The 14,247-nt window shown below is 43.2% G+C and overlaps 1 protein-coding gene and 1 pseudogene across 1 annotated transcript in view; one reads left to right on the forward strand and one right to left on the reverse strand.

The window, feature by feature from the left end:
• The window catches only part of LANCL3 (LanC like family member 3), a 110,382-nt gene that overhangs the window by 20,340 nt on the left and 75,795 nt on the right, over positions 1 to 14,247 (forward strand). The gene's annotated exons all lie outside the window — the stretch shown is intronic.
• LOC136154255 (small ribosomal subunit protein eS27-like) lies at positions 5,221 to 5,378 on the reverse strand (annotated as a pseudogene).

Here is a 14,247-nt window from a genome sequence, read left to right on the forward strand (position 1 = left end):
ACCCTTTGTTGTTCAGTTGCTCAGTTGTGTCTGACTCTGTGACCCCATGGACTGTGGCACACCAGGCTTCCCTGTCCTTCACCATCTCCTGGAGGTTGCTCAAACTCATGTCCATAGAGTCACTGATGCCATCCAACCATCTCATCCTTTTTCACCCCTTTCTCCCCCTGCCCTCAATCTTTCACAGCATTAGGGTCTTTTCAATGAGTCAGCTCTTTGCATCAGGTGAAAGTGAAAAGTGAAGTAAGTATTAGGTGCTCAGTCATGTCTGACTCTTTGTGACCCCATGGACTATAGCCTGCCAGGCTTCTCTGTCCTTGAAATTCTCCAGGCAAGAACTCTGGAGTGGGTTGCCATTTCCTTCTCCAGGGGATCTTCCCAACTGAGGGATTGAACCCAGGTCTCCTGCATTGCAGGAAAATTTTTTACAGCCAAAGTATTGGAGCTTCAGCTTCAGCATCAGTCCTTCCAATGAATGTTCAATCCTTTAGGATTGACTGGCTTTGATCTCTTTGCTGTACAAGGGTGGTACCCTTCATGTTAAACGAAATTCCCCATTCCCTAAATATGCCAATAAATGTTAACTGATGAATGGCAAATAGTTGTTTCTGTTCATTGAGAGAACCCTTGAGGCAGTGGGTACAGTGTCTGCATATCCATTCTGGAGTTTCAGGACCGAATCCGTTGCTGACTCTCACCCAAGATGCCACTCAGTAGCCTGAAAACTCAAAGAGAGGAAATGTCTGGAAGGCATTCAGACACAGGTGACAAGTTCCCAAATAGAATATGACAGAAGAAAGAATTGGAGACAAGCATAGACAATTAAGTGTGAGGATGGAAGTGGATGGCCAACTGTGAGAGGAAGAATCCTTAGCAGGAAGTGCCTAACACCACGTTTGTTCCCTGTGTTTCTTTTGTTACTTTTCTCACAAGGCTTTTTTCTCAATCAAATCCAGCACTTCTGACTGCCCTTTTGGGTGTACTGTTCACTGCACATTTCATGTTTGTCTCCATCCTACACATTTCCCAGAGAGCCTTGCTTGCAGCAAGACTGCAGCAGCTCTGAGCTCTTCATCTCCACTCCCTTTTCACTAATACTGATCTGAATAATAGGCAGACCTGGCAAATAGAAGACATATTCACAGAAGAGAGGAAGAGATGCATGTGAACTGTTTTTAATTTCACAAAACTAAATAATCCCCTTTATTGGAGTCTCAAGAAGGAACAGCCCACATTTTAAAAGGAGCTTCTATCAAAATGTGTTTTAGCTTTTACAGGTCTGACAGCAGAGCTACTTACTATCTTGGGATAAAATATTTGGTCGACAGGTTACTTGGTTGGTCATGAATTCTGTCACATTTTCATTCACCGTCAGCCTCATGACAGCCAGTGGATGGTAAAATTCTACCACTTTTACATTACAAAGTGAAAAATGTGCCCAGCTGATGACAGGTCAAAATGATCCGCTTTTGCATTTCTGTGCTGACACACAGAACTCTCTCATTGTTAACATTTAAGAGACCCTTTAGGAAACTCTATGTTTGGACTTATATAGTATCAGACATCTGAAATGGTTTTTGTTTTTAAAATAATCTGTTACTTTTATATTCATGCAGGTGACAAAGTCTTGTGTATGTTTCTCAATCTTTATCTCCATCTGTTGAAAACTCGTATTCACTTTTGATAAATTTAAGCACTGGCAGATGTAGATAATCAGTTGTTAAGAATTCCTTTTTTGTTTGTCTGGAAGGAATTATGCTGTCCTACAAACAAGAACCTAATGTAGAAAACTGCCCCTTAATTACATGTTAAAATACCATTCCTCAAACAACTGTTAAAGTAAATATTTATGAATAAAAATATGTAGAGGAGTAGAAGAATCAAAGCCAGTTTACAGCAAGTATACTTTTACTATAGCTAAGAAATGAGTACCTAAATGAGTACCTCATCACGTCCTTCCTAAAGTGAATAAACAGATACCTGAAGGGATAATTAAATCAGAAATTAGAAGGAAGATGTACCCTCAGAATTTGTCTACAGCGTACAATGATTTAATATTTCTTTTCATTTTAGATAGCATGAACTTTTAATTAGGTGGTACACTGTATGGGTCAGCTGTTTGACTCATACTATTGAATATTGACCAACATGTAACTAACTCTGTATCCGTTTTTTTAGCAGTCAGAGGAAAGCCCCCAGTTCTTGGTGCAGGTAACTTTAGGGATTCTAACTAAAACTACTGTGTAAATGGCTTTTGACATTTAGCTTTCAAGCTTGAGTCATTTTTTTTTTTTCATCAGACAAGCTGTGTTCTGCAAACCATTCAGTATCACGGTAATCCAAGTCTATGCCCCGACCAGTAATGCTGAAGAAGCTGAAGTTGAATGGCTCTATGAAGACCTACAAGACTTAGAACTAACACCCAAAAAAGATGTCCTTTTCATTATAGGGGACTGGAATGCAAAAGTAGGACGTCAAGAAACACCTGGAATAACAGGCAAATTTGGCCTTGGAGTACAGAATGAAGCAGGGCAAAGGCTAATAGAGTTTTGCAGAGAATGCACTAGTCATAGCAAACACCCTCTTCCAACAACACAAGAGAAGACTATACACATGGACATCACCAGATGGTCAACACCGAAATCAGACTGATTATATTCTTTGCAGCCAAAGATGGCGAAGGTGTATACAGTCAGCAAAAACAAGACCAGGAGCTGACTGTGGCTCAGATCATGAACTCCTTATTGCCAAATTCAGACTTAAGTTGAAGAAAGTAGGGAAAACCCCATTCAGGTATGACCTAAATCAAATCCCTTATGATTATACAGTGGAAGTGACAAATGGCTTCAAGGGACTAGATCTGATAGAAGAGTGCCTGATGAACTATGGATGGAGATTCGTGACATTGTACAGGAGACAGGGATCAAGACCATCCCCAAGAAAAAGAAATGCAAAAAAGCAAAATGGCTATCTAAGGAGGGCTGACAAATAGCTGTGAAAAGAAGAGAAGTGAAAAGCCAAGGAGAAAAGGAAAGATATACCCATTTGAATGCAGCGTTTCAAAGAATAGCAGGGAGAGATAAGAAAGCCTTCTTCAGTGATCAATGCAAGGAAATAGAAGAAAACAATAAAATGGGAAAGACTAGAGATCTCTTCATAGAAATTAGAGATACCAGAGGAACATTTCATGCAAAGATGGGTTTGATAAAGGACAGAAATGGTATGCACCTAACAGAAGCAGAAGATATTAAGAAGAGGTGGCAAGAATACACAGAAGAACTGTACAAAAAAGATCTTCATGACCCAGATAATCATGATGGTATGATCACTCACCTAGAGCCAGACATCCAGGAATGTGAAGTCAAGTTGGCCTTAGGAATCATCACTACAAACAAAGCTAGTAGATGTGATGGAATTCCAGTTGAGCTATTTCAAATCCTAAAAGATGATGCTACGAAAGTGCTGCACTCAATATGCCAGCTAATTTGGGAAACTCAGCAGTGGCCACAGGACTGGAAAAGGTCAGTTTTCATTCCAATCCCAAAGAAAGGCAATGCCAAAGAATGCTCAAACTACCACACCGTTGCACTCATCTCACACGCTAGGAAAGTAATGCTCAAAGTTCTCCAAGCCAGGCTTCAACAGTACGTGAACCATAAACTTCCAGATGTTCAAGCTGGTTTTAGAAAAGGCAGAGGAACCAGAGACCAAATTGCCAACATCCATTAGATTATCGGGAAAGGAAGAGAGTTCCTGAAAAATGTCTATTTCTGCTTTATTGACTATGCCAAAACTTTGAATGTGTGGATCACCACAAACTGGAAAATTCTTCAAGAGGTGTTAATGCCAGACCACCTGACCTGGCTCTTGAGAAATCTGTGTGCAGGTCAGGAAGCAACAGTTAGAAGTGGACATGGAACAACACACTGGTTCCAAATAGGGAAAGGAGTACGTCATGGCTGTATATTGTCACCCTTCTTATTTAACTTAAATGCAGAGTGCATCATGAGAAACGCTGGGCTGGATGAAGCACAAGCTGGAATCAAGATTGCCGGGGGAAATATCAATTACCTCATATATGCAGATGACACCACCCTTATGGCAGAAAGCAAAGAAGAACTAAACAGCTTCTTGATGAAAGTGAAAGAGGAGAGTGAAAAATTTGGCTTAAAGCTTCATATTCAGAAAACTAAGACCACGGCATCTGGTCCCATCACTTCATGGCAAATAGATGGGGAAATAATGGAAACAGTGTTAGACTTTATTTTGGGGGGGCTCCAAAATCACTGCAGATGGTGACTGCAGAAATTAAGAGACACTTACTCCTTGGAAGAAAAGTTATGACTAACCTAGACAGCAGAGACATTACTTTGCCAACAGAGGTCTGTCTAGTCAAGGCTATGGTTTTTCCAGTAGTCATGTATGGATGTGAGAGTTGGACCATAAAGAAAGCTGAGCACTGAAGAATGGATGCTTTTGAAGTGTAGTGTTGGAGAAGACTCTTGAGAGTCCCTTGGACTGCAAGGAGTTCCAATCAGTCCATCCTAAAGGAAATCAGTCCTGAATATTCATTGGAAGGACTGATGCTGAAACTCCAATACTTTGGCCACCTGATGTGAAGAACTGACTCATTGGCAAAGACCCTGATGCTGAGAAAGATTGAAGGCAGGAGGAGAAGGGGACAACAGAGGATGAGATGGTTGGATGGCATCACCGACTCAATGGACGTGAGTTTGGGTAAACTCCAGGAGTTGGTGATGGACAGGGAGGCTTGGTGTGCTGCAGTCTATGGGGTTGCAGAGTCAGACACAACTGAGTGATTGAACTGAACTGAAATTTAGCTTCCGGCAGAATCACCTTGGAGACCTTATTAAAACACAGGTCATTCTGCTGTATGTGGGTCTGGGGTAGAGTGAGAGAATTTGCACTTCTAACAAATTCACCGATGATGCTGATGCTGCTGTTCTATGGACCGCAGTTGCAGAACCACTGCACTAGACCACCATATTGCTGGAAGCAGAAAACTTATTGCCAAGGATTTCCAGCTTGGTTGGTAGGATGAAAAATGCTGATGCTCTTTTGAAAAGTTCCTGCTTCCAGTGATGACTTTTAAGATTTCTCTCTCTCTCTCTCTCTCTCTCTCTCTCTCCCCCTCTCTCCCTCTGTATCCAAAACGTGTTGATTGGGATAGTTTCCCATTCTTCTTGATACAGAGTACTTTTAGTGATGCTTCTTTCTGAAGGAGTATCCTTTGTAACCCTTGCTTTTCCTCCTGTAGGCTGGCAGAGGACAGCAGAGCAGCCAACACACAAAACTGCTGTTTGTGCATAGCTAAAGATGGTGGTGATGTTATAGCATCCTGGGCATTTCACATCCATGAAATAGGAACTGGGGCTCTGCAACAGGCTCTTCTTATGTTTCCTGTTCTCTTTTAGAGAGGGATAAAGGAGATCATTTGGGAGAGGCACATTCTCATGGGGAGGTCGTCATTGCCCGAAAAGCTTGTTTTTTTCTTTTTTCTTTTTTCTTTGACGGGGACCATTTTTGAAGCCTTTATTAAATTAGTTACAATATTGCTTCTGCTCTTTTATGTTGACCCTGAGGTATGTGGGATCTTAGCTCCCCAACCAGGGATCAAACCTGCACCCGCTGCATTGAAAGGAATTCTTAACCACTGGTCTGCCAGGGAAGTTCCACTTTTGTTTTAAATGAATTCTGTATAACTTCTCTAAGCTTCATTTGTTCAATCTCCATTCCGTGGTGCACTGTTCAGAACATCACTGGCTTTCAGGGCTGTCGTATTCAGTGTAGGCGGCAAGATATTGATATATGTAATCATGTTTGATATTCACCCTCTCCTTAGAAGAGCAAATGGACATTTTCTTTTTTAAGTGAATTGGTGCCACGATTAGGTGTAAATAAGCTCCCAGTTTTTTGGATAATGCCATTGACAATCCATTAACAGCACTCTTGGGTCTGATCAAATAGCACCAATGCCCAGGATAACCCTTTCCAGTGGTATAAACCAGACCACACACCAGACTTCTGAGTTATTTATTGTGCCTTGTTGAGGTGACAGAGGGAAGCATCTTTATGAAAAATCGCTATCGTATATCCATTGTGTAGTCACAGCAACAACTCTCGTTATCACTGTCATCTTGAAGAATATATATTAACCTCGGAGACCTTGATAAATGACCCTTTAGTGGGAAATTAATATCTTTAGGCAAGTCAAATATATTAATCATTGGTGCCACGGACAGAGTAAATTTCCTTCTTGTGGCTGTGGCAAATACTGTAAATCCTTGAGAGGGCCACAGGCAACATTTATGGCCTTCTAAATACTGAGCAATGCCTGCCATTCACTGGAGTGGGAGTAAGTAACATCTCTTGACTTCAGGTGTTCTAACATGTTAGGAAAATTCTTGAAACCAGTGCCTCTCAAGTTTTAATGTACCTGAATCACCTGGAGAACCTATTGAAGACCTGGGGCTTTCCCTGGTGGTCCTGCAGTTAAGAATCCACCTGCCAGTGCAGAGGACTTGGTTCGATCCCTGGTCGGGGAAGATCCCACTAAGCCCATGCTCCACAACATGAGAAGCCTGCGCATCCACAGCAAAGATCAGCCCACACTCGCTGCCACTAGAGAAAGCCTGCATGCAGCAATGAAGACCCAGCACAGCCAAAAAAAAAAAAAAAAAAGAGGTGGGATGAGACCTAAGATTCTGCGTTTCTTAGAAGTTGTAGGTGGTGCCAGTGTTCCACTGAGTGGTCCTTTGCTCAACACTTTTGTACCACCTGCTTTCATAGAGCACCCCTTCTTATAGCCTAGCAAGTCTGGTACTGGTATAGCTCTTCACCCAGAAGCTCAGCCTGGTCAGCTAAACGCATTGCCCTCTTCTTGACGTTCTTTTAGTAAAAACATTTCTGCTTACTCTGTGGACAGGATTCATATTGGCAACTATTGCTTTTATGTCTCTGTCCTTTAAGAACTTTTTTACCTTGGTTGTTAGAAAGGTCAACTTCATTTTCATCAGAAAATGATGTTGGGGGAATTCCTTGATGGTCCAGTGGTTAGGAGCACAGATTTCATCTCTGGTCAAGGAATTAAGATCCTGCAAGCCTCACAGTGCTGCCAAAAAAAAAATGCTGTTGAGGGAAGAATTGTTATGAATGTCCTATTGAAGATAATTCCATAAAACCGTGTTGTTTAGTCGCTAAGTTGTGTCCAGCTCTTTGCGACCCCATGGACTGTAGCCCACCAGGCTCCTCTCTCCATGGGATTTCCCAGGCAAGAGTACTGGAGTGGGTTGCCATTGCCTTCTCCAGGGGATGTTCCTGACCCAGGGATCAAACTCAGGTCTCTTGCATTTCAGGCAGATTCTTTACCACTGAGCCACCAGGGAAGCCGCATAGGATTGTATGAGAGAGGCAAAGCCCAAATTCCAAGGAGAGAGACTTATGATGCAAACTCTGTGCTATGCCATTTAATGATGTTCTCAGAAGACCATCGCTTTCCTTTGTAAACTTCAGCTTGTGATCAGTGATCACTGGTGCATGACACCAAGTACAGCTTTAATAAAATGGTTTCATTGCTGGCTTTGGTCTTGGACGAAACAGGAGTGATGAAAGATACTGTTAGAGCCTGTATGCAGCCATTGCTCAAATGGTTCTATTCCCAAGGAACAGACAAATTGCCGTAACCTAACAGGGATTATTTTAAACAATGAAATCTGCTCAGATCTGAGGGTGGAAGCTGGATTCCTTTCCTGGCTGAATATATCTGTTACCAGTGCTATTAGCTGTAGCTGATTAAAAACCTAACTGTGGTGGTTTCAACAGATTGTTCTTGTTGTTCTGTCATTCAGTCATGTCCAACTCTTTGTGACGCCGTAGACTGCAGCACGCCAGGCTTCCCTGTCCTTCACCGTCTCCCAGAGCTTGCTCAAACTCATGTCCATTGAGTTGGTGATGGCGTCCAGCCATTACATCCTCTGTCACCCGCTTTTCTTCCTGCCTTCAATTTTTCCCAGCATCAGAGTCTTTTCCAGTGAAAAGCCTTTTCCATCAGGCAGCCAAAGGACAGCATCAGTCCTTCCAGTGATTATTCAGGGTTGATTTCCTTTAGGATTGACTGGTTGGATCTCCTTGCAGTCCAAGGGACTCTCAGGAGTCTTCTCCAGCACCACAATTTGAAAGCATCAATTCTTCGGCGCTCAGCCTTCTTTATGGTCCAACTCTCACATCTGTACATGACGACTAGAAAAACCATAGATTTGACTATACGAACCTTTGTTGGCAAAGTGATGTCTGTGCTTTTTAATACACTGTATTCTAGCATATAAAGAGGTCTGCCATCAGATGGCCGTTGGTGTGTTGGTACAGTGAGTTGGTGATGTCAGGGACTTTCCTAGGTCATGGTTACAGAATCCACGGGGGAAGGTCCAGATACCATGTTTGCATTCAAGATAGGAAGCAGAGGGAAGGCTGTGCTGAGTATGTCTCCACTGATCAGGGAAGCAAAAGCTGTCCAAGACACTTCCAAATTTCTCCTTGTGTCTGTTGACCAGGACTATTGCATGGCCACACATGGGAGACTAGGAAAGCTTGCCTTTATCTGGGCCACCTTGAAAACTGCCGGGGTTCTGAAGGGAGAAATGGATACTGGGTAGGCAACTAACTAAATTTCCCCGCCTCTATTATTCAACTTTGCTCTTTCCGCGCTGCACCCCCCGCCCCCGCAGAATCCAATATTCAGTACTAGGAAAGAGTGTCTGCTGCAGGTAGGGGATGGGTTTGGCAGAGGGAAGAAGCAAAGGTCAGCCTTTCAACAATCAAACTCCATTATCCCCAGTGAGATAAGTATACAGATTGGGTTTTGAAGGCACAAATTGCACCTAAAATCAAAAGGCAAGGTAAACGGACATCACACTGTGCCCACAGAGTAGTTTGGAAATTCAACAGCAGAATTTCCGAAGCCATAAATATGGTGGTACCCCTTATCCTGCAATGTCATTAGACAGTTCAAGTGTTAAACAGCTTGTGTTGTCAGCTTAGTGAATCCCTAATGATTTTGAAAGAAGACCTTGTACTATTAATTATCATTAGTCTGCCTCTCCGGACACTTCCAGATTCTTGATAAGGAGCAGTTGATAAGGTCTTTTGGTAAAGAATGAAGCAGCATGGAACGTGAACATCTTGGGGGTGTTACATTCCTTTTAAAAATGCCCTTTGGACATTGATTCTTAAATAATGAGGGTCTTTCCAATGCTGTTACTATACACTTCCTGTTGATTTTTAGATGACCTTTTGCATCAATTAGAGTTAATTAGACCTGCATTAGATTAGGATTTTGCCCACCGTGAAGCTGGGTAACTGCATTTTGCTGCTGCTTCTTCATTTAACCTTATTAAAATAATTTAGTTGCTAGGAGTTCCACTCTTCTTTTAAAGAGGAAGGAAAATACAGTTTGGTAGGTGACAGAATGATGTATTTCTCTTTCTTGATTAAAAACTGTGTGTGTATGGTCAAGATCAGGCTTTTCAGTTTGGCTTTGTAACATTTTGAAGGTGATTGCTTTGTTTAATCCTCTGACTCTCCTTTGTGCCTCTGAATTAGCTCGTACATTTTTATCTGTAGCCTGGTCACTGGATGAAAGGGAATGATGATTTCTGTGTTGTGCAGATTTCAGAATTTGCAGGGAAAAAGTGTGATAAAAGACAACTTTGCATTTTGTTTCATCTATGTAAAGGATATAGAAGTGTTTCATGGATTCCAATAGAAAGTCTGGCAGAAGATGGAGATTGGGAAGAGAGATGGATGGGCTCCTTTTGCTGTGTCTTAAAACAGGAGATTAGTTCTTCCAGAGACTTTTCCTTCCCCCTTTTCAAAATGAATACAGAATAGCTTGTGTCAGGGTCTAAAGGCCAGTTGGGGTCCTGGTGGGATTGTGTGGCAGAGATGAGACAAAGTAGAGTTTTAGGGTTTTTCATGAGAACCTCCTGGTAGATGGCTTGAACTCACTCACCCTGGGAGAAGTGAATGGCGGGCACTCACTTCACATGGGTGCCTCTAACTTTATTGACAGACTTGTAAATATGACTGTCTTTTGTGTTGGCCTGGAATTTGGAACCTCCTTTCATCATGGCATTTGACACTTTGTGTCCTGAGCTCTGACAGGACTGAGAAGTTTTGTGGGGTTTTTTTTTAAGATTTTCTTTTTTCTTTCTTTCTTTCTTTTTTTTTTATGTGGACCATTTTTTAAGTCTTTATTGAATTTGTTACAACATTGCTTCTGTTTTCTGTTTTGGATTTTTGGCCCTAAGGCATGTGGGATCCTAGCTCCCTGACCAGGGATTGAACCCACACAAACCCATACACCCTGCATTGGAGGGAAAGTTTTAACCACTGGACCCCCAGGGAAGTCCCCTGATAGCTCTCTGAGGGCAGACTAAGACCTCAGACTCCAGAGGACAAGGAGTGTGTTCTGTCTTGCTCCTCACAGTACATGGTACCAAGTAAATGGATGCAGGATTGAAGCAGCCCACTGCAGTCTTTCGATGTGAGTTTGTCTCTCATTTCATGATCCCCATTTTCATGGGGACATTAGGTCTGCTTTCACTGTACTACTTTGACTGGTGCCTAGAGAGTTCTTGGTATGGCTTTAAAAGGCACTTGAAATATCTTGACTTTTTCTTTTCAGGACACAGTGATTACAGGGGATACCTGGTGTAGCTGTAAAGCCAAAAAACAAAAAAAGTGGGGAGTCGAGGAGAGTGAAAAAAGCATGGAGGTTGATGGGCATGGATACATTCAGGTTTTCAATGAACTCACCATGTCGCTGCCTAAGAAGCATACAATAAAATGGGCAGCTCTGTCATTCTTGGGAGATGAGACTATTCTCTCAGCTCTACAAAATGAGGCTGTGGCGATATTGAAATGCTGCCAGTCTCCCCACTGGGCAGCCTGCCTGCCTCTCACCCAGGCCCGGAGTTCTTTCTCAGCTGCTCTGGGATCTGTGCCCTTCCCGCTGTTTCCCTTCCGCCAAAGGCCAGCCTCCCTGAGCTGAGAGAATCTGCCCTTTGTTGTACTTGAGGGGAGATTGTTTCCAATCCCTGGGGAGCCAGGGAGAGGGAGGGAGAGGGAGAAGCCGTGCGACAATTGTTTGACTCTCAAGCCAAAATGTAAGGGATTTCTGAAGCTATCCCATCTTTGAAGTGAGCGGTCTCCCTCCGAGTCCTTCTGGCTTTGAAGTGGTCGCTGCCCTGCGTTTGTCCTGAGAGAGCCCCTGAGAGACACTGCAGTGATTTCAACTTTGGAGCCCCTGTCAGGAGGCACCTGTATAGCTTTGGCTGAGACACTCAAGCTTGGGCACGCGTCTCGGTCACCTCTGGCTGCCAAACAACATTAAACCCTCCTGGCTTCTGTTTGGGTTGTGATTATCGCTCCTGACTCCATCTAGTGGCTCGGCTGCTCAGGGCCAGTCTTGGCCGATCATGGCTGGCACCGAGAGGGAAGGTTGGCTGGAACTGGCTGGTCTGGGTGGCCTTGCTTGTATATCTTTCCATTGACCAGCTGTTGGCTTGGGGCCATCGGGGTGACTGAACTCCAAGACTGGGGACAGAGGCACACAAGGCCTCTGGAGGCTTCGATTCGGAATCACTGCATCACCACTTTCACACATGTCGACTGAAGCAAAGTCATGCGGAGGCTCCAGTGTCAAAGGGTAGCTGGCTGGACTTCATTTCTTTCTTTTTTTTTTTAGTATACTTTTATTTTATTTATGTTTTTTCATGTTTTTACAACTAGAAACTACTTAAATCTACCATGCCAATTTTGTTTATGCCTATATATTACATAGCAGAATGTACTGAAAAAATTATGTGATAAACATCATATTAATATATTACCAGTTCCCTTATATAACAATGTTTAGTTGAATGGACTTCATTTCTTGATGAGAGGAACTATAAAGTAAAACTGAAAGGGCCTGGATGCAGAGGGGGAAAGACTTTGTGGCCGACCTTGCAGTCCATGGCAGCCTGTGATGTCAGGGGCAGCGTGAAGTTGTGTGTGGGGTGTGGATGTATAATCTCAGGGTTCTAGGCTTTGGGGAGATTTGGGGGGATGGGTGTGTTGGAGACCGGGTAGGGCAGATGCTGAGGGCTTTATACATCCCTTTGGCCTTCAGCATCTCTTGTTAGGTCTGCCGTAAATAGGCCGCAAGAGCTTCCTTCACCTCACGGGTATCATAGATCCTTTATCTTCCTGTCGTTCCAATAAAACCGACATGTTTGCTCAGTACCTCAATCATGTCTGACTCTCTGTGACCCCAGGGACTGTAACCCACCAGTCTCCTCTTTGCATGGGATTCTCTAGGCAAGAATACTGGAGTGGGTTGCTGTGCCCTCCTCCAGGGGATCTTCCCAACCCAGGGATCGAACCTGGGTCTCTTGCATCTCCTGCACTGGCAGGCAGATCCTTTACCACTGACCCACCTGGGAAGCCCTAATAAAGCCAATGCTCGGTGTTAAATGTGTGTAACTACAGAATGAGGCCAGAACGGTGTGGTGGCATCCAGTAATGTGCTTTTGCTGTTTGCTATTCACATGAAAAGTCAAAAATGAATAGTGTTTATTTAACTAAATTATTAAGTGATTGCAGTTGATCCTTGGACAACTGGGAGGTTGGGGGCCAGTGAACCTCTGTGCAGCCAAAACTCTGCATAGAACTTTATAGTCAGCCCTCAATATCCACAGTTCCGCATCCATGGGGTCAAACAAACTCGGATTACGTAGTACTAAAGCAAGTATTTATTGGAAAACAATACCTGCCTATAAGCAGACCTGCACAAGCCAAACCCATGTTGTCCAAGGGTCAATCCAATATGGTTACTTTTGCCATAGTTTTTGCCTTAAGATTGAAATACACTTACTGAACACCTGAGATTCTCCCCCTCATACCAGCATGAAGGTCCATGAGGCACATATTTTTGTGTATTTACCCTACCCTAGTCACGTAGGCTCCCTCTGCCCAGCACATATCAAAATTCCAGACTCCCAGGAGGAAAGCCAGTGTTCAGAATCAACTATATTGTTCACACAAACAGTGGAGACGCACCCTTACTAGTCCTGGGCTTGGTTGTCTGGAAATCCAAGTTCTCAGATGCCAGCCAAGGCCAGCCTTGCCAACAGGCCTCTCTAAGGATGGCAGTCCCTGGCCTGTTATGCTACCTTTTTTCTCCACACCACACGAAAATCTAAGCTCCTTGAGGACCAAGATCTTTGTGTTGTGTTGCGCCCCCTAGAACAGTGTGTGGCACACAAGTGCCCAGCAAATATTTATTGAATGAAGAGAGGGAACACCGGCCCTTGGGTGGACTTCTCCCTATGGCAGAAATAACACCCAAAGGAAGAACAAACTCTTGATTTCCCCCACCTAGACTTTCCCTGAAGCAGCAGGCCTATATACAACTCCCATCCAGGCAGCCCCTTGTCCAGGGGACCTGAAAGAAGCCCAGCCTCCACACCCTCTCAAGGTCATTTGTCCAGAAGCTGTGTGTCCAGAGTAACCTAGTTAGTTGCTTGGTGAGGTTACAGGTCACTTTCTCTCTCTCTTTTTTTTAAAATACAATAAAGTATACTGTATTGTTACATGCAGGAATCACTGACTTTTCTTTTATATATATATATATATTTTTTTTTAGCTAGGGCATCCACATCTCTCGATCCTGGTTTTCCTCTTCAGCCTGTTTGTTTTTCGCCTTCCCTCAGTGCTTGGGGTTGAACTGAATCCTGACCTAGGTGTGGACCATTTGATTTGACCTGCATCTGATTGTGATCTTTATACCAGCAATGTGTTTGTTTCTTCTTCTAATGTTTATTTTTAAGGGCAAAAAGACCATGTGAAAGGACTTTCCCCTTACATGGTATACATTTCCTCCTCTGTTTCCAGATCCAAAACCATTTTTCACTGTGACTGTGTAAGCTCTTTACCTGTGATCAGTGACTCTTCAGGGTAAAAGCCTCATTTTTTCATTCCCTGTTCCTTCAGTAATAGAAAGATTAAGCTAATTTCAAAACTACTTGTGTCAGGATTTCATTCCATCTGGAAAGTCTATCTATTTCATCAAAGGCTTGCTTGTCACATTCTGAATTTTGACAAATGGATGCAATGAATCATTGGTTGAAATTCAACAAAGAGTGCCCAGCCCCATATTCTCTGTCTTGGCTTAAGATTGGTCTCAGC

This window comes from Muntiacus reevesi, chromosome X (assembly GCF_963930625.1).
Source record: "Muntiacus reevesi chromosome X, mMunRee1.1, whole genome shotgun sequence".
NCBI lineage: Eukaryota > Metazoa > Chordata > Mammalia > Artiodactyla > Cervidae > Muntiacus > Muntiacus reevesi.